This window comes from Triturus cristatus, chromosome 9 (assembly GCF_964204655.1).
Source record: "Triturus cristatus chromosome 9, aTriCri1.1, whole genome shotgun sequence".
Classification (NCBI taxonomy): domain Eukaryota; kingdom Metazoa; phylum Chordata; class Amphibia; order Caudata; family Salamandridae; genus Triturus; species Triturus cristatus.
The window spans coordinates 455,673,563-455,697,601 of NC_140592.1; the positions used below are offsets into that span (position 1 = coordinate 455,673,563).

Below are 24,039 nucleotides of genomic sequence, written 5' to 3' on the forward strand. Positions count from 1 at the left end.
ATGAAAATATGTACAGCAGTCCTTTTACTTTCATAGAAGGAACAGTCAAATTCTTAAGGCCATCCACACAACAAGGCTTCATTTATAACATTTTGGGTATTCCCACATCCTCAATCACTCCCATACCCTCCTACCCCTGTTTGTTCACCTCTAGTGCTTTGAAGAGGCTTGTGGGTGGTGTGAGAGGTATTATCAGCTCCACAAGATCCATAAATAGTCTGACACCCTGCTGGTGTCATCTAACATTCCAAGTGAATAACTCCCCCAACACGCTGTGAAATTACCCTCAGACTAAGACAGAGGGGTCAACAGACTCCAATGAGTCCTCAGATAATCCTCAATTAGCTGGTAATAACAAAACAAAAGCTGCCACCACTCACAAAATCAGACAAAAGCCAATTCACTCCACCATCTACACGACTCAATGGATAGAATAAAGCACCTTCATGCCTACAACTGCCCGATCGCAGAAGCGCACTTATTGTCTTTTACTCTTAAACTTTGCACCTTACTTCCGCATTCAGACTTTTCACTTGTGTTTTGGAGCCTCTCTTTACACCCTGTCTGGCTACCCATCAAGCAGCCCATTCAGTTTCTTCGGAACATCTCTCCCAACTCATCACATCTGTTATTCAGCGCCTTGAGACTTTCGGGTGATACGTACGCTATACAAAAGTACATGTTATGTTATGCTTTTTACCCACTAATGGTCTACTGAATGTCGGGCCATGAGATTGAACATGTAGGAGAGTGCGGGAGTGAGAGAGATTGATTGTGTTTAACCTTTATATAATTTTTGCTATTTTTTCATGAATTATCCTGACACCACACTTGTAATTTGTTAATTCTTTGCAGGCATTATGACCACAACCACTGAAACATTCTGTCATTACTTCACCAGACAAAAAATAGATTTACTTTGAGGCAGGGGATCCCAGTAAATAGGCACATTACAGGTAAAAAATTAAGATCATCGAAAAATTAGCAGCTTTGCAATGGTACAAACATCTGAAGAAATAGAATACATGCCATGAGGCAACATGTTTCAGATCGGGTCATGAAACCTTAAGAGCCTTACTTGATGAGGGATGAGCTCCTTCATACTCTCCAATGAAGGTGGAAGGGGCAGACATGCAGATTCTGCTAGACCACCCAGCCGCCTTGGATACTGTGTATCATGAACTTCTGATAAAATGTATGTTAAAGGTAAAAAGGACTAAGGGAAGCTCCTTTGACTAGCCTATATCCTTGATGGGAAAATAGAAGACACTGTGTCAAACTGAGAATCTTTGTTCCAACCACATCACAGGGCACCAGTGAATGTTATGTTATATATGTTATGTTATAAAAGGTTTTATAGCGCGCTCAATTACTCGAGAGTGTCCTGGCGCGAGCAGTTATCAGAGAACCTGAGAGATGGAGAGTTTGAGTGGGTTAATTAAAGAGAAAAGTTTTAAGTTGTTTCTTGAATTGGCCGAGCTCCTGAATGCTCCGAATAGACAAAGGGAGAGAATTCCATACCGACGCCGTTTTGACTGAGATTGACTGACCTCCCAGACGAGATCTGCGAAAACGAGGGATGATCATCAAGTGTTGGGTGGCTGAGCGTAAGGCTCGATTGGGGACATAGAAGCTGAACCTCTTCCTGATGTTTACAGGACCCAGACCATGCAGCGCTCTATGGGCCACCGTAAGAGCTTTAAATGGCACTCTTTGCGCCACTGGGAGCCAGTGCAGATCACGCAGATGCTTTCTCACATTAGATCTTCTAGAGATGTTAAAAAGAAGTCTAACGGTGGCATTTTGAATTGTTTGCAATTTACTCAGCAGGTAGCCAGAAATGCCACAATAAAGGGCATTAGCATAGTCTAAGCGGGAGAGAATGAGTGCCCAGGCGACTGTTTCCTTTGCTTGGCTGGGAAGAAGAGGAAAAAATCTTCTAAGAGATTTAAGTATGCCAAAGCAAGCACCAGTGAGTTTCCTAATTTGAACCATGAAGCGGAGATCGGCGCCAAACCATATTCCTAGGTTTTTAGCGGGCGCACCCACGGATTTTGGGCGAGGAAAGTCATTTGGACACAGATTTTCGTAAAAGGCAGGTGGAAAAGAGCCATATTGCAAGACCTCAGACTTATCCTCGTTACATTTCAGTTGGGCACGTGCCAACCACTGGAACACAGAAGAGAGGCAGTTCTGCGCTTGAGAAGTAGACAGGTCCCCATCATTCCAGGTGAATAGAAGCTGGGTATCATCGGCATAGGGGATTACTTTCGCCCCCAGCTCCTCTGCCAAGTACATAAGGGGTGTCAGATAGATGTTAAAAAGTAGTGGGCTCAAGGTGGAACCTTGAGGGACACCAGTAGCCGCATTCCTAGCAGTTGAGGAGAAGGGAGGTGACCAGACCTGCTGGGAACGGCCTTCCAAAAAAGATTTCAGCCATTCCAGAGCAGAGCCTGTGATGCCGATGCTAGCCAGACAGGAAAGTAGGAAATGATGGGGTACCGTGTCGAAGGCAGCAGAGAGATCCAGTAAAACCAGAGCCACTCTGCCGCCTGCGTCCTGACACTCTCTAATGGATTCAGCCATTTCCACTACAGCCAACTCGGTGCTATAGCTTTTCCTAAATCCGGATTGAGCCGGATGGCGGGCACCGGAATTTTCAACAAAAGTATCCAGCTGTCGAAAGACGATGATTTTTTCGCAGACTTTGGATAAGGCTGGAAGAAGAGAGATGGGTCGATAGCTGGCCACTAATAGTGGATCCAATGAAGGCTTCTTTAAGAGTGGCAAAAGTTTGACCTGTTTCCAATGCAGAGGGACCCGTGCCATGCACAGAGACAGATTAATAATTGAGGTAACTTCCGGATAGATAACCTCGGCTACTCCGGCCAGTACTCTGGCAGGACAGGGGTCCGAAGGGGAGCCTGACTTGAGAGTGTTAAGAATGGCCAGTATATCTGAGCTCGTAGCAGGAGAGAAGCTGTGGCTGATAGATGATCCAGACGGCTGAGGAGAATAAGGCGGTTGGTGCAAAGTCTCGGATCCCCGAGAACCCTTCGGCAGGCTGTCTTGGATGGCTTGTATTTTCCCGATAAGAAAAGAGGAGAGCTCCTCACACCATTAGGATGAAGTGGGGGCGGCTACCTGTTTGGCGCAAGGTGTTAGAAAGCTTCTTACAATGGGGAAGATCTCTCTGCCATAGTTTTTTGCTTTAGCAATACGTTCAGCAAAAAAGCTACTCTTAGCCAATTTAATGGCTGAGTAATAGATGTTTTGAGCTTTCCGCAGAGCAGCTTTTGCTGATGGTGAATACTCCAGGCGCCAGAGGCGTTCCAGTTTCTTACACCCTAATTTGAGCTGTCTTAATGCGCCAGAGTACCAGGGGCTAGAAGGAGAGAGGTGTGACTGCTTTTTGCGATTAGGGTGAGAGACAGAGTCGACCCCCTGCTTAATCCAGGTGGTAAAATTATCAACCGCCATATCCAGGTTGCTAGAAAGCACCGGGCGGGATAGTGAGAGGGCAGTGGAGAGGGCAGGGATTACAATTTTCGGGGGGGGGGGGGGGGGGGTTACAAAAGATGGGGTTACTGAGGGGCATTAATGATTCCTGTGGCCAAGAAAAGTGGACCAAATAATGGTCAGACCAGGGTACCTGGATGGGGTTCTCTATAGATAGTCCAAAGTTACAGCACACCAGGTCAATTGTATGGCCGCCTGAGTGTGAAGGCATTTTCAGCCACTGAGTTAGATGCGCCAGATCGAGCAAGTCACTGAGTTCGTTAGTGCCCTGAGATCCCGGGCAATCCAGATGAATATTGAAGTCACCCAGCAGGAGGAAGTGCTGGAAGCGAAGATCACGCGGCACAATGATGTCGTCCATACTCTTCAGAAAGGCACTCGAGGGGCCAGGGGGACGATACACCGATGTGCCCCCTAGTGTAAAGTGTGGGGACATGGCAATGGAGAAATCAAGAGCCTCTCCGCCGACCAACCCAACAGTCACCTCGCTGGTGAAAACCCAGGAATCTCTTAACACCACGGCAACCCCTCCTCCTCTGCTGGTCAAGTGATCGGCTCTAACAATTTTGAATGGTGTCACCACCTTCTCAAAGGCTATTTACCATTTATAGTGGATCACTGATAAGCATCATTCAGAAACGTCATCCTCCCTTCTACTTCTCCGACAATACCTAGTTAAACACAGTACTTGGGGACTTTTACATCAGGAGGCTTTATGATCTTGTATGAAGATGTAGAGAGCTGGATGAACAGGAGCTGGCTTAAGCACAGTGAGAAAGAAACAGATGGTATAAATAGGAACCATAGCTGAATTGATGGTATTTTGATAAAGAATGGTGACCACTCTTCACGATTTTCAGTCACAATCCATGGACGGCAGGTACCTGGGCTCACTGGGATCCTTTTTGTATAACCAAATGACAAAGGAGCAAAGGGACTACGCCACCATCAAGATATTTTAAATTAATCTGAAGACCTTTAATTTAACTTTAATGCCCACAAGGAGGCAGTAAGGGGGATTAGTGGCAGTTCAGCAACTACAGCGAATGTAGTTGTGTAGTATGTTGTATACATTTTATACATTTGGACTGTGAGAGAGCATGAGAGAGGGACAGCGAGAGTGCAAATGTGTGGGTGCATGTACATATGGGGACGTTAAATACTTTCCAACATCCATTCAGAAGCTGAATGTGCCCATCTTCAGCCACCCTGTACTCACAAGTTACTGCTGCCAACCATTAGTAGGCCAGGAGAGAAAAATGTGCGGCAAAAGAACCAGGCATTGTGGTTCATGCCCAACAAACGACTTTTTAACCAGAAGTTCTGATGCCCACAGGACCTAGAGGATCCAATTGGACCCTACACCCACTGAAGACTCAGAATGGCCAGAACCTGCCATCTGCCTGGCTCTGGCTTCTCAAGCAAGCTGCAGGTCCGCTGGGAACAGTAGATCAAAATCCTGCAGCTCAAGAACCACTTGCCCATAGGGAAATGAGAAGAGTTTCCAGTTATCACCCAAACTCCATCAATCCTCATAACTGTTATTCACAGCTTCTATCCATTCACAGTGTATGTAAGAAAGAAGACCCAAGAGACAGTGAGTAGTGAAACTGTCCCTGGAGCACACAGGAAGAGAGCAGGAATGGGGGCATTGGAGAGGAAATGAAGAGGAATTGTGAAGGAGGGCAGGATACACGATCATCCTATTCCAACGGGCAAGACCAGTCCCAATCCGGTAGCCGAAAATTTTAATATCAAAGTTCATTTTTATTCAATCCTTCCGAACGTACATGTCTCTCAAACTTTTATCTCGATCACAGCTCATAGACCAATCTTCCATCCTCACACTTTTCCCTAAGGGCCTTCTCTGGAGCAGCACATACTGATAATTCAGTCCACACTGGACACTTAGACTTTATAAAACAAAAGAGACTGACTTCCTGCCACTCCACCATGCCACTTCTGGAGCTTACGTGGCACAAGTGGGCAACAACGGAGTGGTTGTTTGGCAATGACTTCCATGCATAAAATCGAACTCCTACTTAGGGGATAATAATGAAAGCTATTTACCTGGTTAGCAAGGTCTTAGAGAAAACAATCTGCATAGGCTGAACTAAGGTAAATGACCACTCAGCACACCTAGAAAACAACAAAGTCCTTTGGCATACCCAACCGTGCACATGACACACTGCAAAGGTCTATAACAGGATCACTCTACTCATTTTACTTTTAGATCAACACAAGCCATTATCGAGTTGATTTCCTTCAAATCTTCTCAATTCTCCGATAACCAATTGACCATACTCACCCAGTCCATGAAAATCTCAAAAATGTATAAAAAGTGCACTCACATGAAGAAAGAGCTGTGGTGCCATACTAAATGGTAGAAGGTTTTATACATTTGGGCACCAGGATGAAAACAAGAGGGAAACAATGCATCTCGCTTCACGGTTACAATGTACACACATGTTCCACCAGCAGCATGTTTCTGTAGGAAGGAAAGCATGACTACAAAGCCTGAGCTCTTTATTGTTCTGGCCTGTCACAATGGTGACAAGGCCAGCCTCTAGTCCTCTTTCATGATTTGAACTAAATGTGGCACTAAATCATATTTGTTCTCCACATTTACAACCATTGCAGAGCATGGCCTATATGCTTCTAAGATCCCCATTACACAGGCTACAGAACCTGGCCTCTGTGCTGACCACGGTCCCCTGTCCCCCCACACCAATTACACAGCCTAACCACTGTCTGCGTCCCACTCCCCCTTACAGTGACTATCGAGCTTGGCCTCAGGGAGTCCCTGTCCCTTTCACAGATTGTAGACCTTGGCCTCTGAGCTTCCCACTGCCGCCTACCACGGACTATAGAGCTGGACCTCTGTGCTTTCCACTGCCCCCTTACACCAACTACCAGGCCTGGCCTCTATGCTTCCAACAGCCCACACTGACTACAAAGGCTGATCACTGCCCCTTACACTGGCCACAGAGCTGGGCCCCTAAGCTTCATACAGTTGCCTTACTCAGGCGAAACAACAGGCCCTCTACGGTTCTTACTGCCCCTAACGCCAATTACAGAGCCGTGGCTCTGTACTGCCCACTGCTCCCTTGCACCAATCGCGGAGCTGGGCCTTTTTGCTTCATACTGACGCCTTGGACCCACTAGTGAGCCTGGCCTTTAAGATTTACACAAATCCCACTGCCCACTTTAACCAGTTACAGAGCCTGGCCTCTGTGCTTCGTAAAGCCCAGCTACTCTCACTGCGCATCATATAAGATATGACTCTTTCTCCACTTGCCTCCTTCCTGTTATGTTTATCTATCTGCAAGGTCTGGCTTGCCTGTCTATTCTAAGAAAGTCAACCACCTGACAATTCCGCTACAGGTACAACACAGTCTGAAGCTTTTGAAGGCAATCAGTTCCCGAATTCCCCAGTTTTGAGTTGTAGACTTGAAACTCAACAGCAGGAAGTACTCGCCTGACAAACTTGAAATCGGGACTCTTTCCTTTTTCAGAAGGACTACAAGAAATTTAAATATTCTTGCATTATTGATCCGTCTTGCTTACTGCTTGTTTTTTAGGTCGAGCCTAGGCAGCGCTTGCGTTATCTCTTCGAGACATGTATACATTTTGTGGGCTTACAGCCTTCCCATTGCCTTTTTATTTGTTACTTTGATTGTCCTTTAAAAAGGCTTGCTTGCTAGTGGTTAATCTCTCCTCTTCGAACCTCCTTGTTGTCATTTGTTTCCTCACTCGGAGCAGCACCCAACTACAGGCATCTTTCCACTTTGGTGCTTACATGTTTTTTTTTTGTGCCACTATTTTTTTCTTCGTTTCCTGCTTGTGTTTGGTTAAGCTTCCCTTTTCATTTGCACAGCATTCTCGCTCAAAGCTCATTTGTAAATAGGCCTGTAAATCTTAATCTTATCTCGTAACATTTGCAGAGCATTCAAAAACCGAGAACAGATGTAAGACACTGTTTTCAGAGGGCCCCTGTTCCGTTCCCCCTCACCTCCCTCATCGCTGCTTGTTTCTTTAGTTAAGAGCACTTCACACAAGTGCTGCGTCCTTGCTACGCCGTTCACCAAGTTATAAATAATAGAAGTGTAATTAATCTACGTGATTTCGATAAAACACGATGTATGTATGCCCGAACACGTTTTAAATTGAATAGTTCATTACTAAAATTATTTAACAATTAAATTATGCAATTCTACCGGGGGGAGCTACCGTGCCGGTGAATAAGGACACCATCTTGGGAGAAACCTCAGGTCCTGTACCACCTACAAAGTATATACGGAAATATCAACTATCATTTTCTATCACCCTGAGAAACGAAATGAAAGGTGTTAATAGCGTTCAGTTGCAAGGATTTCTAAGTGTTAAATTATAAACTCAAAATCGGCATTAAGTAAAAGTATCCCGAAATATATAGTGACCTACTGGCTAGTTCTCAATTAATAAGAACAAACCATTTTCTTCTTCACACATTAACAACTAAGGCGTTTTCACCCTCCCCCCCAGCCCCCAAATGTGTTCACTAATACATTTTGTGGGGGGTAAAAGTGCCTCATGCCATGTTTTCACTTTAATGTTGGCTGTGCCCCTTTCTTTAGACGCGGCTCACTATAACCTGAATACGGCAGCAGCGCCTAAAGAAAGGGGCGCGGCCACTATGTAAGTGAAAGCATGGTATGGGGGCTTTCACTGCAAAAAAATGTTTGTAGCGCAGCCGCTAAAGTTAAAGCGGACCGCGCTGCCAAAGTAAATAAATAAAGAAACGTGGTGCTATAGTTGAAGCGGACAGTCCTTACTAATTAAAATTAAAAAAGATGGTGTGTTGCTTGTAGGAAAGCACGTAGTGGGTGGAATGGGGCAAATCATTGAAGAAAATAGTGCTCACAGGCTAGATAAAGCAGACCGTGTAACACAAGTAAAAGGTCCAGTCCTGGTGGGGAGGTTACACATGCAGACAAGGCAGTACCATGGAGTGACTACTAAGCCTATTCTGAATGAAAAGCAACGATTTAGACAGAGCAGTAACAGGAGCCTATTGAAACAAGCATTGGCATAGCCAATAGGTCTCGCCTTTGGGAACTTATAAGTGTTGATGTTGCACCAAGGATATTGTGCTGCATAACTAAATACTTATAAGGTCCCAAAGGTGAGACCTATTCTTGTTCCTAATTGTTTTGTTTGTTACAGTTCCCTTCCCTGCCCGCGCTGCCCCTCCCTGCCCACGCTGCCCCACCACATTTCCCTGACACCAGCTGCTACTGGATATGAGGTAGAAGAAGGGAGCCGGTGCTGAAAGGAGGGAGAGGGAAAGGCAGGAGAGAGTTTTCCATGAAAGGAGGAACACTTAAAGAAAGGAGGAAAAAGAACCAATGATAAAAGGAGGGAAGATGGGAGATGAGTAGAATAGACCTGTGGTGAAGAGGAGACAGGACAGTGTGATCTGCAGTTAATTGAGAACAAAAGGAGACCTTTTTAAGAAAGTAGTGACAAAGTGAGAAAAAACGGAGGGTCTGTAAGGACTGGATAGACATGAGGGCGACGTGCAGGAGCAGAACATGTCTGAGAGGCAGAGACACAGCTGAGAAAGAGAGCCCGGCCATGATGAACAGGATTCAGTCTGGTGTGGGGCTTTTGTTATGTTGCCAGTAACTGATGAAGTAAATACATGGTGGACTAGCAAGTGCAATGGTGGACTGTACTGTGTAATGGTGGACAGTACTGTGAAATGGTGGACTGTACTGTGTAATGGTGGACAGTACTGTGTAATGGTGGACTGCACTGTGCAATGGTGGACCGTACTGTGTAATAGTGGACTGGCTAGCATAATGGTGGACTGTACTGTGTAATGGTGGGCAGTACTGTGTAATGGTGGACAGTACTATGTAATGGTGGTCAGTACTGTGTAATAGTGGACTGTACTGTGTAATGGTGGATTGTACTGTGTAATGGTGGACTGTACTGTGTAATGATGGACAGTACTGTGTAATGGTGGACTGTACTGTGTAATAGTGGCCTGTACTGTGTAATAGTGGACTGGCTAGTGTAATGGTGGACTGTACTGTGTAATGATGGACAGTACTGTGCAATGGTGGACTGTACTGTGTAAAGGTGGACAGTACTGTGAAATGGTGGACTGTACTGTGTAAAGGTGGACTGGCTAGTTTAATGGTGGACTGTACTGTTTAACCCCTTCGATGCGCATGACGGAGCGGTTCCGTCATGCCCGTCGGTTGTGCTGTGCGCATGACGGAACCGCTCCGTCATGGCCCCGCCCGCGCACAGAACCTTCAGCACAGCGCGGAAATCCGCGCCGCGCTGAAGGGGTTCATGGTGGACAGTACTGTGTAATGGTGGACTGTACTACGTCGAGCCGCCAGCTCACAGGAGAAGACTGCGCGAGGAAGCCAAAGCCTGGCGGAACCCTCCCCAAGCACTGTGACCGCTGCCAGAGCAACAGATCGAGAGGTGCGGGTGCAGGCAGCTTCACCTCCTGCTACAGAAAACGAATGGCTGTTCGTGATTAATTAATGATGCATGTCCATCATTAATGGGCGGAAGCCACCATCGGTAAGAGGGTGGGATCGGATGAAGGCTTTTTGGGGCCTGCAGCCAATCAACAGTTCAGAATTCTGTGGCGCGCTAGGATTGGTTACGGAAAGAAATAGAAAAAAAATCTATTTCTTTACTTTTGTTATTATCGCGGCACCCGCGCTTTACTTTTAACATTAAAAGTGAAGCGCGGGTACCGCAATTATAGCAAAAGTAAAGTAATAGATTTTTTTTCTATTTTTTTACTTTTGCTATAATCGCGGGACGCGCTTCACTTTTAATGTGCAATGGCCTGCACCTCACTTCGCTGATGTCAGGATAAACAAACAAGCACCGCGAAAAGAAAAAAAAATGCGAGTGGTGCTCGCAAAAGACGTGAGTGGTGCTCACGCGCCTAACGGCAAAAGCAGGCTGGCGAGTGGTGTGCAATGTGCACGCACCATGACCAGAGAGAAAAGCCATATGGCGCCTCTGCTCGTCATTTTGCGCGTAACCGCACGCTCGAGGCCAGACAGCTTTTGGTAGGACTTTTAAAAGCCCGTTTACAAAATGTCTTGCCGAGCAGCGCATGCGCTTGCTCAGGCTAGACCTAAAAATGGTTGGAGCTTCAAGTCCATACCTGAATACAGCATGCCTTGCAGAGCTGCGCATATGCTTCCCAGGCTCGGCCTCAAAATAGGGCTTGGTGAGCGCCTCATGATCTGATGCAGTAGCACACATTCAGATATCAGGCATAGTTTGGGCCTTTCCGAGAGATCTCCAGTTGCCTCCTGCCAGGTTGCAAATACCCCATTGGTTTGCGTTTTATGTTTCGTTCCATTCTTGTTGCAGTGGGGAGGGGTAATACAGAGCCAGAATACACAAAATAGAAATGGGTAAACTGCACATGCATGACATTCCACTTGCAAAGACATTTCCATGTGCAAGAGTAGAATCATGGGGAGTGTTAAAATGTTAGGAGGGAGAGAGAAAGGCCATGCGTTGTAAACAGATTGGGCCCAGAGGCGGAAATTCACCCTTGCACCACTTGGGCTGTCACGTGTCAAGAGGGGGGTGGGGCACATGGTTCCAATCTGTTTCTATCATTGCTGTCCTCAGTCACGTTGCCTTTCTTTGCTTTAAATTAACTGCCACGTGCGTGTTTTGTGTCGTTCAACTACTCAGGGTAGCTATAACAAGGGTAACCAATTCTAGTGTGATAAGGCTAAACTTTTCAAATAGTTAAAGTGAATCAGACTTTTAGCTGAGAAAGCCTGAGGTATATCGAACAAACTGTGACCGTAATCGTTCCTTTCACTTCCCCCTCCTGCTCTCTTCCCAGGTGCGGTGTCACGCTTATTCCTACAATTCCCACACCCACGCTGGGCTGCTGAAGGTTCAACTGCAAGCAGGCACTACTTCCGCTGCCCCTTCCCCGTAGTCCCTATCATGAGTTTTATACAGTCTTCTTAGTAATGAATTGTTTTAAATGCATTTTCAGTCACTGCAGATTCAAGTACAGGACGACTCCCTACACTCAAGTGTCTACCTTAATAGACAATAGTCCTATATTAGAATTCCCATGACGTCACTGGACGAAGGACACAGGACCGGACGTCACTCCTCTGTTTTCCAGTTTAAAACACCATGCCCATGAATGGGAATGGTTATACATCTGTTTTCCTCCAGAGGAAGTACATTAAATAGTGCGATAGTGCTAAGGATCTAAAGCAGTAGCCACTCATCAAGCTTGTCAAACAAAAACACACTATAGACAATTAATACCATTTTGTATTGCACACCTGCACCAATTAGAACCGTGCTTGTCATCTGCATGCCTTTTAGCGTGCTAGCACAATATGTTGAGCCTACGCCAAAATCGAACCCGAGCTCGGCAGTTCTAGCCATTACGCCACATCCTCTGTCCTGCCCCTTCGCTTCTATTTTCGGTTCTCCTGCTATACTGATTTATACAGATATCAAACTAACACAATTTCAAGCTGGTTTCTTATGCCGTAGGGCATAAAACAGAAATCACTTTTTGCCACCCATCAACCCATCCATGAAAAACCAAGTAACAACATACATTTGTTAAAGTCAGACCACTAACTGTGCCCCTTCAGTACATGCCGCTGCCCACCCTGGATTGTGAGCAGGTTTTAAATTGTCCTCAGAAAGTCTGAAAAGGGTATTTGACAGTTAGGAAGTTGTTGGCGCTCTGCAGGTAGACGTGAATAGTGTGAACTAAATAAATGTAATTGTGCAAACAGGGAGGGGAAACCCTACAAACCCCTCAAACCGTGTAGGAAAAACCTACAGCCAAACAGTTAGGACAATCCTGTGCACACATACAGTTAATCAAATCAAGGTTGACAAGGGTGAATACAAAATGAAAAAAGAAGCATCCGCAAATGAACAGGTGGTTCCGTTTAATTAGTATAGCCAGCCGACACGTGTTTCGTCATGGAAAGTGTAGACCACGACTCTTCAGGGCTGTAGCCTTAGCCTGAATGCAGTAGAAGCCCACAGCCGGTGATAATTCCAACCCGGCTGGGTAAGCAAACAATTAATGAGGACGGTTGGTAACTCAAGCAAAACCAATCTGTAAAAATCTCTTAGTTCGAGCAAAAGTAGTCATGGCGTACTCGTACACCTAATGGATGCCGCCAGGACGTGTTGACTTGCTTTCATTATTGATTTTTTCGCTGATACTTACCTGTGCTGAAACCTTTGGCTAATTACTCACTTGTCAGAATCAAGACCTCTCAAACACGTTTTTAACACGGATGACTTGATTTTGAGATACTGGCGGTAGATACTTTCATGACTACTTTTGCTCGAACTAAGAGATTTTTACAGATTCGTTTTGCTTGAGTTACCAACCGTCCTCATTAATTGTTTGCTTACCCAGCCGGGTTGGAATTATCACCGGCTGAGGGCTTCTACTGCATTCAGGCTAAGGCTACAGCTCATTTAAATTGTCCTCAGCCGGTGGGTGTTTTGCCCGAACCTTCTTCAATCACCCCCTCTATGCAGGGATGGGAAATGGACTTAGGGGAGAGGACAATGAAGAGAGTGACCGTAGGGCCTCCTTTTATTTCACAAGCCTTATCACGTTTATCATGTTTGCTTTTTTTCTGAAGTTGTACTGTATGGAAAGTTTCACGATCCTCTCGTGGATCTGCACACAATGACCTTCCTACTGTTCATTAATGTAAAATAAACAGCTGCACCTTTTACCCACAATGCCTGGCTTAATGGCTAGAAGCTTATGGGACCTCTCTAGTGACTATTTCAGGTCTGCACGAGAAAAATGAATGAGATTTAAAACTGAAGTCACACAGCTATAACCATAGCTCTCCCCTCTAGTAATAAAAGTAGAGACTGACTCTGTTCCCTTCCTTACTTCTTGATCGAGAGAACTTGGTATGGTTTAGTTGGATAAGCATTCCTGATGCATACAGCGCCAGAACGTTGCTCATTTATTTCTCTTTTGCCGAATTCGCTCTTGGGAAAAATTAATGTGAAAATAATATTTATTTGTGCAGCGCCGCAAGCACCCGAGGTTCGAGATCACTCCGTTTTCAGTGGAGAATTCAGCAGAGAACACTTGGTTGAACCAACCTGCTTTCATGTTTCTTGGTAGCAGAGCTTCTTTGAACTGCAGCTTACAAGAGAGCAGTCACGTGAGGGGTATTTTCATTTTTTTTTTAATTAACCCACTGCCCGGTCAGGGTCGTCCTGCATGTCTCTGCTCCACACATGAAGCAGGCAGCCTCCCTCCTCATAGCCAATCATAATGCTGCAATGGCAGCATTGTGATTGGCTCGGATGCCGACAGCACTGGCTTCTATGGGGAGGCCATTTTCGCCATGTAGGCTGCATGCAGCCTACTTGGAGAAAAGCAGTACAAGAGGGGGTGGTGATGGACGGAGCATCAGAACCAATCAAACACTCACACCCAGTCAACAGATCTGGGTTTGATCCATCACCGTTCTTTAGCCCACTCTGCCACCCCAGTTCAGACATGGCCATATGCAAATCAGTCTGACCCTGTGCCTCATGGGAACAGTCCAGCCCGAACTGCCAAGCCATGCCTTATCTGGACAGGAAACAAGCTTCCTAGGACCGGTTTCTGGCATTTCAGCCGTCTTCAGCCAGGCCTGCTTGAATCCAGTGGCAAAGTGAGCAAGGGACTCACGTCTGAGCATACCCTGCCAACTTATGGTGAACAAAGCAGTACAAAAGGGGGTGGTGATGGACGGAGCATCAGAACCAATCAAACACTCACACCCAGTCAACAGATCTGGGTTTGATCCATCACCGTTCTTTAGCCCACTCTGCCACCCCAGTTCAGACATGGCCATATGCAAATCAGTCTGACCCTGTGCCTCATGGGAACAGTCCAGCCCGAACTGCCAAGCCATGCCTTATCTGGACAGGAAACAAGCTTCGGTGATGGATCAAACCCAGATCTGTTGACTGGGTGTGAGTGTTTGATTGGTTCTGATGCTCCGTCCATCACCACCCCCTTTTGTACCGCTTTGTTCGCCATAAGTTGGCAGGGTATGCTCAGACGTGAGTCCCTTGCTCACTTTGCCACTGGATTCAAGCAGGCCTGGCTGAAGACGGCTGAAATGCCAGAAACCGGTCCTAGGAAGCTTGTTTCCGGTCCAGGGAAGGCATGGCTTGGCAGTTCGGGCTGGACTGTTCCCATGAGGCACAGGGTCAGACTGATTTGCATATGGCCATGTCTGAACTGGGGTGGCAGAGTGGGCTAAAGAACGGTGATGGATCAAACCCAGATCTGTTGACTGGGTGTGAGTGTTTGATTGGTTCTGATGCTCCGTCCATCACCACCCCCTTTTGTACCGCTTTGTTCGCCATAAGTTGGCAGGGTATGCTCAGACGTGAGTCCCTTGCTCACTTTGCCACTGGATTCAAGCAAGCCTGGCTGAAGACGGCTGAAATGCCAGAGGCCGGTCCTAGGAAGCTTGTTTCCGGTCCAGGGAAGGCATGGCTTGGCAGTTCGGGCTGGACTGTTCCCATGAGGCACAGGGTCAGACTGATTTGCATATGGCCATGTCTGAACTGGGGTGGCAGAGTGGGCTAAAGAACGGTGATGGATCAAACCCAGATCTGGTGACTGGGTGTGAGTGTTTGATTGGTTCTGATGCTCCGTCCATCACCACCCCCTTTTGTACCGCTTTGTTCGCCATAAGTTGGCAGGGTATGCTCAGACGTGAGTCCCTTGCTCACTTTGCCACTGGATTCAAGCAAGCCTGGCTGAAGACGGCTGAAATGCCAGAGGCCGGTCCTAGGAAGCTTGTTTCCGGTCCAGGGAAGGCATGGCTTGGCAGTTCGGGCTGGACTGTTCCCATGAGGCACAGGGTCAGACTGATTTGCATATGGCCATGTCTGAACTGGGGTGGCAGAGTGGGCTAAAGAACGGTGATGGATCAAACCCAGATCTGTTGACTGGGTGTGAGTGTTTGATTGGTTCTGATGCTCCGTCCATCACCACCCCCTTTTGTACCGCTTTGTTCGCCATAAGTTGGCAGGGTATGCTCAGACGTGAGTCCCTTGCTCACTTTGCCACTGGATTCAAGCAAGCCTGGCTGAAGACGGCTGAAATGCCAGAGGCCGGTCCTAGGAAGCTTGTTTCCGGTCCAGGGAAGGCATGGCTTGGCAGTTCGGGCTGGACTGTTCCCATGAGGCACAGGGTCAGACTGATTTGCATATGGCCATGTCTGAACTGGGGTGGCAGAGTGGGCTAAAGAACGGTGATGGATCAAACCCAGATCTGTTGACTGGGTGTGAGTGTTTGATTGGTTCTGATGCTCCGTCCATCACCACCCCCTTTTGTACTACTTGGAGAAAAGGGCAGAGTTCATATGACTGGTTTGGTCGGCCCTGGGGTAGACCAAACAGTCAGCACCCACAACAGTGGGAAAGCCACTCCTCCCCTGCCCTGCAGCAGGACCGCCCACCCACCCCCAACTAAACCCTGCTGCTTTCTCGCAGTGCGAGAAGCAGAAACGTAAAATGATATTGGTAATACCATTTTATGTTTCTGCTTCTCGCACTGCGAGAAAGCGGTGAGGCAACGCTCCTCCGCCCATGTGGAGGAGCCGCCCCTGCAAGAGAGTGCAGTTACATAGTGACCACACCGTCATCCGCTCCACTCAACACGTATGCACAGACATCACCCAATGATAACACTGACACATTAGTTATGGGTGAAGAACTGCTGCAGGTTTATTTCATACAACATAAGTATGACGATAGAGTGGGTTATCGCGGCACGGGAGTGTGCCCCAGGAAGCAGAGGGCGATCTGCGGGGGCGGCGGGCTTAAGTAGGGCCTAGCCCCGCACCAGTGGCCCGCCTCCCCCAGCAAATGCCTATTGAGGCCTCCCCTCCCCAAGGCGCGGCCTCTCGGGAGAGGTGGAACAGGAGGGGGGGGGGGGTGGGAGGAGGCTCCGACGGGTGGCCAGTAGAGAGCTGCCCTGCTGATGTCCCTCTGCGTGGGACGCGGGCAGCGGCATTGTGCTTGTTTGGTTTGTCCTCCACTCTTTAACTATTCTCCCAGTGGCTCCACGCATTTCAAACGTGCTTGGCCACTTCATGTTTTTTTTTTACCTTTGTCCTCCACCCTAATCTCCCCGCATTATATTACCACCAGTTACTGCACAATATATTGGCTTTCTCAATAAACAAGAAATACCACTTTTATGGAGTTTCAGTGATTTATATTGCACTGCTGCTCACCAAGCTAAAACTTAAAACAACAACAAAATTAATACTAATCACATAGGCGAAACCTATTGCATTTACCAAAGTTTTTTGTATATATATTGGAAGACCTTGGTCACAGATCTTACAATCTGGGGGCAGACCAATATGATCAAATCATGGAAAGCTGCATGCACAGAGCGTTCTGCCTGCAGTTTTGCCTTTCGAATTAGGAAAAACAAAACTACAATGACCAGAATGCAAAGCTGTAAAAAACAGGACTTTATGAACTTCCCGCTCCAGGAATATGACAACTGGAGATCCCTTGGAAAGTTTTTACATTGCGTTAATAGAATGAATAATTTATATTGCATTGCATGCACTTCAAACTGAGTTGTTTCTTGGCGCTCAACACTTTGAGGCAGGTAAGGAAATGGAAACGCAGTTAAAACACAAAATCTATTTTTTATGCAAATGTCCTTTCTAGTTTGTATGCTTTGTTTAGTGGTCATAATATCTCCAATTTACAACTTCTTTTCAGCCATTTCTGCAGCTCAATGTAAAAAATAAATAAATAAAAAGCAACGAGTGGAATTGTGGAATGCAAAAAGAACGTACACTCATAGTTTGAGTTTATAAAATAAAGATTGATGTTTCTGCCTTTGGTCACACTGTGAAAACAAAATGACTGCGCAAGGACTTCGTAAATTCTTGTGGCATGTGCTCTTTTGACTACAAGTGATTTCTCTGCTTACCAGGGGACGCTTCTGCACTTAGGTTCTTAAAGAACTTTAAACGGGGAGTGAACGGAATACTGGAAAGCTCGTGATAAAGAAAGTTAAAAACTGCTGCTTTCCTTAAAAAAAAAAAAAAAATCTTCTTCTTACATGCCACGTGCACCGCCCCCGAACTCACGTTTTAGTGATTCACCCTTGTGCACGTGGCACCCCCTGGCTTGCTCAGCAGATTGGCACAATTTAGATTGGTCTCGTGACAGCGGTAGTCTGGGCACGCTAAATGACACACAATAAAGGGAAGAGCTATTGCAACATGCCACCATCACACAAAGAAGACAAACTTTGTGAAAACTCTCGAGCAGGCCCGCGCTAGCGTTAGACACCCTCGTGATGTTTTGCGTTCTCCTACCGACTGTGGCCACCTCACACCATATCGTCGGATATCACGTTTCCAAGTCTTATATTGTATTTGACAAAATGCATTATGGTTGTTGAAGTCTTCGAGTGATTCTACTGAATAATTTGACCTAAAGACAAAGATTTGCAAAGGAAAACACAGGGATGGGAACATGGTGTCCTGACAATGAACAGGGCAGCAACTCTGCCTCAATCTTCAGTTTTACCTCCATCTTCCACTTTCCCCAGTGCACACGGTGTTAAAAAGTACAGTGCAGAACTGAGAAATACAGCTCACTCATGAGAGCTCAGCCAAGAGGTATGGCTTAGCCATGAGAACAGAAACGAGAGCAAAGGTCAACATAAAAAAAAAAAAAATCGAACTTTTTCTTGAACATTCGTATTTTAATGTACTATATTTGATTGCATCACTGCATTGAGTGACTTTTATTGAAGTGAATAATTTCTGATCATAATCTTTCAAACAAATTCTAATAAGAATACCCCCCTCTCAAGAATTACTTGATAACACTGCCTGAGAGAGCCAGGGGAAAGTTAGTGTACAATGCGCCCTATATAAATGGTCATATGAGGTACCTTTATTGTCTTCTCAACCATATCCGACCGAGTATTGTTTCTGTAGCTCACACGCTGAAGTGAATTATTTGTGTACGTTTCTAAATTTGACAGTCAAAGAAGCTAAGCCACAGTCAATGAAGGTCAGACAGCAATGTGTCTATGATCATACAATTTGGCCAAGAGGGGAGGGAAGCCAGGATTTAAGCCCAATTTTCTCAGTCAAAGTTACTGCAATTCAGCCCTATTTTCTCAGTCAAAGACTGCAATTCAGCGGTAGGAAAACATCTCATGCACAAAAGGACTACTATTTTGCGGTTAGTTGTTTTTCAAGAGCTAAATAAGCTAAAGAAAGTCAACTTGAAAAATGACATATCCAATGCTAAATCAATCTGACGTTATGTAAAAATCTATCTAGATAAATGTTAGGCAAAGCCACTATAAGGCAGTCTCTAAGGTTGTCAGGAGCACATATAAAAGGATTATTGCCACATACAAAACAAAGAGACAAATGCATAACTATGTAGTTATCTGTAATACGAAGTTACCTATAAAGCAACAGGTTGTGTTAAGATGTTAATGTCAATGGCCTCTAGCCTTTCAACTTAACTAACAAACTGTTGCAGGAGTTTCCCAGCACCTTAATGGAGTCAATAACATCAATTAGAACAAGCATTGGCATAGCCAATAGGTCTCGCCTTTGGGACCTTATAAGTGTTCATTTAAGGGATCTATACCCTGACGAAGGCCACTGTGACCCTTGGGGGAATTTTGAAAAAGGCCGAAACATGTTGGTTCCTGCAGCTGGGATATAGGGGCATTGATCGCCCCTGTATATCCTAATTTAGATTTTTTTTAACCCTGTCGAGGGGAACCAAGAATAAAGGTAACTTTTGGTATCCTCCGAGATAGTTTTACTTGCACTTGCCTGCACTTCACGATTCCTTCTTGAGGGAGCATTTTCCCTTTTCTCTTCTTCTTGTTTTCGTACACTTTCTTCCCTCACCACTAAATATTATTATTTTTTTTTTTTAAGTGTTTTGCGCTCTGTCCAGTGTGTTGGTCTGCACCTGGACGTTAGATGCAGACCTATGATGAAACATGACACTGCAAAGTGTGTGAGGGCAGTATTAAGAAAATTAACTCTTTTCCCTTTTTGCTCTGCCCCTTGTTGTATGAGTTATAAATAGCTCATAGTGAGAAGAGGGAGCAATAATAGATTTTATGATTTTGCTCCTAGTTCATTTGTTTGTTTGATTTTATTCACAACCACACACATTAACGTCACTTTACGCAGTTGTCATTAAAGTGCTACTTTCGTTTTCTCATCTTTCTTTGAACAACATTGTTTTTCCCAGGTGGGGAAGTGCCCCATTCCTGGAGGTACTGCAATACCTGATTGATGTGTAGAGTGGAAAACGTTTAGTGTGATCCTTATCAGCTGTTTTCCTTATTTTTGTTTCTATAATGTGTACCGCGTCTCTGTGTACAGGGATTTGGTCTTTTTAAACCATACCGCTTACGTTTTGTAAGGATAGAAGCAATGGGGTTTAAAACAAGTCCCTTCTGGAACCTGTAGTCATGTCCTTAACTTTTCAGGCAAAAACTCTCATTGACTTCTGAATAACAAGTGTAAAAGCGTTAAGGTAACCATATTGTTCCTGCTTACATTTCACATGCTTTACTTAATCTTGCATTTCCTATGAGTGTTTGCTATTTCCAGGATGTCGTTACTTTTTTTCTTTTCATCCAGCATATTCCTCTTGTCTCCCCTCCCTCATAACCTATTTCCCATTTTCTGGTTCTCCAGCGCTGCGAGGTCATATGAATGGCAATAGCACTATGCAAATATCATACCTTCACTGCATACAAAAACACAAAAGTAAAAAAACACTGTCATTTTCAATGCCGAGAACTCTAACGTTCACAAATGCGAGACCGATTGCATTGCAAATGCTCGTTATTGATGGCTAACCATCAATGTGAATTGAGGGCTTACATTAGGGGGTGATTGAATTCAGAGTTCCGGGTCCCATTGACAGTTAGGGTAGGCTGGTGGCCAAATAGCCAGAGCTTCAGAACACTCAAATGACCAAAGGTTTTGAGTTTGCAGAAGGCTGAAAGTTGGAGGCAGGGTGCCAAGTGTTGCACAGTTGAATTAAGTCTTATGGCGAGATAAAACTACAACTTAAATAAGTGTGATGTAGTTCCTTGCTGAATTAAATAAGTGATGGGGTGAGGACCATAGATAAGCACAGACTGCTTCATAGTTGGGAGCAAGTAATGTAAAGGTTTGACTGTGGGCCCTCTCATGGATATCCAATATGGATCCCTCCTGGCTCCAATACATGTGGATGTCTTCAGAGGTTGCTAATCAAGTTTGGCGTCAGCCAAAACCTTTTGATTTCACTAAGAATATGTACTTGCTAACAGGGGCTTTCAGTCATCCTTCTTCATCCACTGGTCCGCTATTCTGTCATTCACATTTTTCTTCCACTCACTACAGTATGCACCATGGGGCAATGGGTCAGCCCACTTCAGCACTGTCTACCTTCACTGCCAGTGACGGCATTCTGCCCTTTTTGGCAAGGAGCAGATCCACACACAAAGTAGCTTCTGTCAGTGGCAGGATCTACTAAGGCAACATGAAGTTTTGAGAACATAAAAATAATTTGGGTTTTAGCAAATGTTTGTTTTAAGATTGATAAAGGCCCAGCAGCATTCCCAACAATAAAATTTGGCAAAAACCATGACAAAACAAAACAAGAACCGACAAAGCCAAAAGGCAAGTGGACAATGCCGTACCCGCTGGCTTTACCAATGCTTGTTTTTCTCTGAGATGACCGAACAGTTAATAAGGGTTAATGTACAACGATTTTACTGTCCACTTTTATTGTCGATACCTCTAGGGCCTTATAGTCAAATGCAAAAAGTGTCAGAAGAACTCAATCTTAACCATATGGCTATCACCTGACTTGGTGCATTCATGCATGGTGTATGTATTTTATTCTGTGTATAGCAGTTGTATGTTTTTATTTTAATTGTATTGGCACTGTGTAGATTTTAATTTTATGACATTTATGTTTTTAACATCATTTAAATTATTTTTTTGTAATATTTTGTGCTTTTATGGCTCACAAAATGTGTGCCGAATAAAGCTTTTCTGACTGACAGTGAGATGGCAAGTTTTGGTTGGTGATTGCCTTGTAGCTGATGCACATCGTTCTGGAAAATGTTCTTGCTGGTAGAGGGAGCCATTTTTGAGCTCTAGCTGAAAAGTGACCCCCATATCATCTGCAGCATCTTCTACCAGTCCTGACTTATTAGCCAGGTGTACCATACATGGAACCTTTACAGCCATGTACAACATGTTGAAATGTTAAACCATAAGGATAAAAAATGCAAAGATGGCTAAAAAGTAGTTAAGTCCATCAAATACGGCTTGGGGTCATATGGCTGGCAGCTTTTCTGATCTAACATCCTAGAGTTGACGACGTCAAGTATGACATAAATATTGGTAGGCAATGTGGTCTTCAAATGCGGGAGGTGAAGCAAAATATAGGTTTCTCATGATCGCCTGAGTAAAAAGTCATACATGGATCATGGATACATCTATGGATCACTTCTGGCTAAGAACTGTAGTGAATGGGTCATTGACTAAATTGGTAGTTGTAGTTCTAGGGATACATCTTGATAAAAAAAAGTCTGGTTAATTAGTTTGGAAACACTGACAATCCAGTGGAAGTTTCACTCCTATCATGTACAACAAATGATTTTGTAGTAAAACAGTACAAAAAGATGCCAACTGTTGTGTGAGGGAAGGGCCTTAAAAATGAAGAGTGTAAAGCCATAACCAAGTAAAACACATGGATAATGCAGAATGTGGTAATTTGATGTTGTACAGCCTGGTGACACCACTAGACGGCAATGACACCATGTTCCAAATAAAGGGGATGTTTTAGTGAAGTTATTGCCTGCTGAACCACAAGACCAGAGTTACAAATCAGGCAATATCGATATGTGACAAACCACTATCACCTTTGCATCAGTCCCATACCTATTAAAACAAGCACTGGCAAAGTCAATACATCTCGATTTCGGAATCTATTGGCTTTGCTAATGGGTTTTAGGCATGCTACAGAGCATCTCTGCACAGAACCACTCGGCGAGACAATACAACAGAGAAAAATGGGCTGGGGGGGATCAGAGAAGCACATGGCAAGACAGAAACAGAGACGGGGCTAAGAAGCACACGAGGGTGACAGCTAGAAAACACTCACACTCTTGTAGAGTGCTTAACTAAGAAGAAAAAAAAAAACACCAAAAAAATGAGTAGCGTATGGAAACATCAAAACATCCATGCTCTAGGGAAGAGACAAGTTCACAATGGGGAAGTAAAGTTCACATAAGCAAGAGAATAAGAAGAACAATGAGGCTCTAGTCACACTGTAACCAAACAAAATGCCACGCAACACATAGCGCATTTGCAGTCTTAGCCAAGACCTAATTAGGAGAACTATGAATTGAAACCAAGAGAACTACAAGGAAGCACATCCCAGTTGTTTTACAGAACCGAAGAATAGATGTTGTTACTACGCATTCCGTTGCAACGCATGCCTTTACAAGGCATGCGTTACAACTGAATGTTTTTTCTACGCATTGCCTTTTCCTCGATTTTTCCTTTACCCCGCTTTTTCTTTTTTTTGGGGGGGGGGGGGGACCCCCCTAAGCCCCCTTTTATCTTTTTTTTTGCCTTTTTCTCATGTCTTCGCCGACACTAAAAAAGGACTGACGCATTTTTTCAGATGAGGAAGAAGACGTTCCATGATGACGTTGCTTGCGTGGTAAAGACGGACGTGGAAGCGATACGTGTTGTGAAGACGTTTACGAGGTAAGTGTACCGTTGTAAACGTAACGCGTAGAAAAGCCTTCGTGGTAAAGGCTATTTCCCGAACCGAAGAACTAGAGTTCTAAACATGGTAAAAATTACATGTATTGATAGGAAACACAAGCCACCCTGAGAATGAGAAAAAGGCCTCAGTTAAAGAAGCAACATCTTGCATTATAGCAATATGGAACTTGTGAGTAGGGTCCCATTGCTGAACAAAGTCCAATAGAAGAGTTAAGCTGTACCCTCAAAAGAGTATTATGAAAAGGAAGCAAAAGATGAAGCTTGCATAGCAAGTTGTAAAATTAAAAGGAATACACAGCAGAACACTGCAAAATAGATACTTATAACAAGGGACAACTACTTTGGTTACATCTTTAGATGCCCTATGGGGAGTGCTTTTTTTTAACATAAAGCTGGAAATCCAACATATTAAAAACAAATTAACATGCAAGGGCAATTTGTGAATAACATTTTCGTCTTCTGTATAGCCAACAACACATGCTCCCTAAATACAAAGGCCACAAATTAACAATTAAAATGTCGTTGTGCCAGCAAACACATCAAAGAAAATAGTTCAGACTAAGAAAAGGACTACTTGTGAACAAATAGGACAATGTAACTGTTGATAAAATGCAATATC

At 44.8% G+C, this 24,039-nt stretch overlaps 1 protein-coding gene across 3 annotated transcripts in view; it reads right to left on the bottom strand.

Annotated features, from left to right (window-relative positions):
- Nucleotides 1–24,039, bottom strand: part of PLD3 (phospholipase D family member 3) — a 269,488-nt gene that overhangs the window by 158,050 nt on the left and 87,399 nt on the right. The window lies entirely within an intron of this gene.